We start from the raw sequence: 3,956 nt of genomic DNA, 5'->3' as shown, positions 1-3,956 counted from the left end.
TTATGAGAGAGAGAGAGAGAGAGAGAGAGAGTAATAATAAATATTGAATTATTTATAATAAATACTAAGTTTGCTAGTGGTCGTCAAGCCTGGGACCACCCCTCTTTGCCCCCTCCATCGAGATACTCTCTCTCTTTCTCTTCTTCTCTTTCTTCTTGACTCGGAATTCAACTCTACCCTTTCGGCAAGATAGAAGAACAGTTTTAGATTCAACATTCTTAAATATACGGTGAGCATGAAGTGTGCCGCCTATAAGAGTATAAGACAAAAAGTTGGAAAAAGAAGAAGAGAGAGAAATAATAAATCAAAACAAATAAAAAACAAAAAAAAATTAAGAAGAAACAAGAAGAAAGGGGGAAAAAGAATAATGAGAATAAGAAAATGATGACCTAAAGTGACAAGACAGAAAGATGATATGATAACACAAATTAAAAATATGTACAAGAAAGAAGGCAAAAAATTAAAGGAAGTAAAAGACAAAAAAACTATAGAAAAACAAAGAGAGAAAAAAACTCCTCTCGAATTAAGATACAATTGATTAACGGTAAACATGAAAAGATAATCGCACTCTACCTTATTTATTTTTCATAAAGAAAAAAACAAAAATATGAAAATGGAGGAAGAAAGAAAATATATATATCTCTCTCTCTCTCTCTCTCTCTCTCTCTCTCTCTCTCTCTCTCTTCATGAGTAAAGATATTTGTTTCTCCTTAGGTCTCTTCTCCGAGAGAGCATTTCAAAAGAAAATTTAAAAACAATCCCAACCAGAGGCTTATGGAGTAATGTTTGTTACATCAATGAGTTTTTCATTCTTATTGTAGCTTCACCTCCAATAAGTGAAAAACTGGGGGTTGGAGAGAGAGAGAGAGAGAGAGAGAGAGTAATAATAAATATTGGAGACGGACCAGGAGATGTGCAATAGTCCAGTCAGCCACCTTCACCCGGTCGACCATCTTGGGCCAACTACCTCCAACTGAACAACCAATTTGGGCAAACCCCACTACCCGACCGACCAACAAAAGGACAACATGGGCCGATCACTCAACGCTAGCGGAGACATATCTAGATTAAATTACCCCTCGCTGCCCCCTTTTAAATAGGGGCGTACATGTAATTTCCCCCTCCTTTCTCTCTCTATAATTAGATGACACCTCCATTGAGGCTCTCTTCCCCTTCTCATGTAAGAAGTTTGTTTTCCCGTTACCCTCATATTGAAACCTCATTTGTATATAATATAAGGGGCCGCCGAGCTCTGAGACCACCCCTCTTTACCCCTAAAGAGACAACTATCTCTCTTTTTCTCCTTCTCCCAAAATCTAGCTCCATCCCTTCGACACAGTACAAAGGACGGTTTTAGATTATATATATAGATTCTTCCCAATTTAATATTAGTATTGAAGCATAATTGAATGCGAGAAAGATGTCAATATTTTATTAGATAAGTGAATCACATCAAATAGCTGAGGTGAAAAAAAGAGATACTAGCTCTCGATGAATTTATATAAGCATTTGGTTTGCAATAAATTCGGAAAATGCTAAAGAACAATGAGTCAAATTGAATTATTGAGAAGCATTTTAAAAATAAGGCTTTTGAGTATCCACTAATATCTTTTTCACATTTGCATGATTGTATCGGACTATATATAATTGAAAATGAGGAGCAATGTTGACCAATAGAATATTTATATAGTACAATTGTAGGAAATATGTATAGCTTGAACTTGATACATCTAAATGTGTAGCTAAAGAGTTGGACCTATACCTATAGTTGAAGTAGTTAAAGAGAATTTTGGGTGAGTTTTGAATTTAGGATGAGTACCCTTAAAGAGCTTTTTCTAATGAGATACCTCATTCAACTAATAGTCCTTTAAAGGATTCGTTTGGTTTGTCGCCCATAAGTTATTGATAGCTGCCAACCCGCATGCATCCACTACCGTTGCAGGCCATGGACAACCATTCGTCAGCCATTGCTCGCCTGGCACCAACCTTCAACTATTTTGATTTTCTTATTTTAGTTAAAGAATGCACGTTTTTAATTCTAAATCAGCAGACACCTCCAATCGAAAAGAGTACGGTGTTATCTATGCTGACCTTCCAAATCATTCAATATGACAATAAATAATTATTTCATTTTATCTCTTAAATTAGATTTTTTTTTTAATTCATGCAAAATATAATTTTTTAAGAGAAAATTAGCAAAAGATTATAATAATTTAATTTTAGAGATCAAAAAAGTAATAACAGGAGGGTTTATTTAAATTTCAAATGTTTTTATGCCTTAATATATGTAAAATCTAAATTTTGCTATTTATTTAATATCTTATTATTATTACCATATTAAAAAAATACATTTTATTTCAAATAAATTAATATTAGTGCTGAAGTTAGTGGAATCCTAAAAAAATCCAAGTTCTTATGAATTGCATATATAACGCCCAGTCTTTATTTTTAAAATTTATATCACCTAAATATTTCATATTATATAAAAAAAAAACTATTAAACGTCTAGAAAAAAATTAAATACACTTTTTATATATATATAAAAATTATAATTTAAGTGCGGGACCTGAAAATAAGTAGGTATGGAGTACCAATGTATATATATGTGGGGAGAGCGTCAGCGAACGGTTTGATGGCGCTAGAAAAATTATTCCATGCGGATCACCATCCTCCTCTATCAGATCACAAATCAAAATAGAAAAGATAACCTCAAACTCAAGTAACATTCATAATCTGAATTGAGCAAAGACAACCATAACTCGAAATTGTCGTGGACAAAAAGAACCGGAAAATCCATTCTTGCTGCCAGAGATTGAAAAAAGCAAAGAGACCAAAAATAATATCACATGATTTTAAAATTTATATCACCTAAATATTTCATATTATATCAATAAAAATTATTACGGTCCGGATGTATTTCGGTAGGCCCCACCTAAAATTTATTATTTTTTTTTAAAAAAATTTATAATTTAAGTGCGGGACCTGAAAATAAGTAGGAATGGAGTACCAATGTATATATATGTGGGGAGAGCGTCAGCGAACGGTTTGATGGCGCTGGCCCAGGTGCTGCATCAGGCGCCGCTATCTGTTACGTTATCGGCGGCGCCGACCGTCGGAGACGACGGTGCGGCGCAGTTTCCGTCGACGTCACTTTACATTGAAGATTTGGACATGAACGTCACCGATTCGCAGCTTAGCGAGATGGAGGGAGTGATGTTGTCGCGACCCGAGAGTGTGTAGGGACATCAGCACCCGCCGATCTCTCTGCCACGCCTACGTCAACTATACCTACTCTGTTGATGGTAACGTTGGAGGTTGTTTTGTTTTTCCCTTGATTCATGAACATTACTGCCGTTGACAAGGAAATGTTTCTATATGTTAGTTTTCGGTTAGGGTTTTGAGATCGTGTCATGAATCATGATAATGTTGGCGGATTAAATATGAGTCGTAAGGTTGGTTTTGGACAGCCATACTTATCCTTCTTCAGGTGAAGTAGAAATTATTTTTGACTTCACCCTAGCAAGGAAATGGATGTATTGTTGTCATTTTGCATGGTTTACAATGGGACTTTTAGATTAATCGATTCTAGCTGAATGACATGGACTTAATTTAAACTATGCAAGTGGATGCCGTTATTTGAAATTTATTAGAATCATTGATTTTCAAATCTGTTGCTGATGTTATTCGACTACCTAATAGAAGTGTTTTTAATAAAAGCGCAGCCTTTATGAAGTAAGATGAGACAACTGAGTTTGGATTTTACAAATGGAAAGAGTTCTAAAAAAGGATTGGAGTAGATGAAACTTTTTGTAAGATGGAGGGTATCAATTCGTGTATGTTCTCATTGTAATTATGGTTAAGGGTCTGTTTGGTTCGGCTTCTGCTGCGCGGCGCGACGTGCGACAACCGCATCGTCCCGCATTCCGGCGTTTGGTTCGGCGTTTCGCGGCAAATTT

This window comes from Phalaenopsis equestris, unplaced genomic scaffold (genome assembly GCF_001263595.1).
Source record: "Phalaenopsis equestris unplaced genomic scaffold, ASM126359v1 Scaffold000352, whole genome shotgun sequence".
NCBI classification, from domain to species: domain Eukaryota; kingdom Viridiplantae; phylum Streptophyta; class Magnoliopsida; order Asparagales; family Orchidaceae; genus Phalaenopsis; species Phalaenopsis equestris.
Note: the sequence above shows the minus strand (reverse complement) of the source record.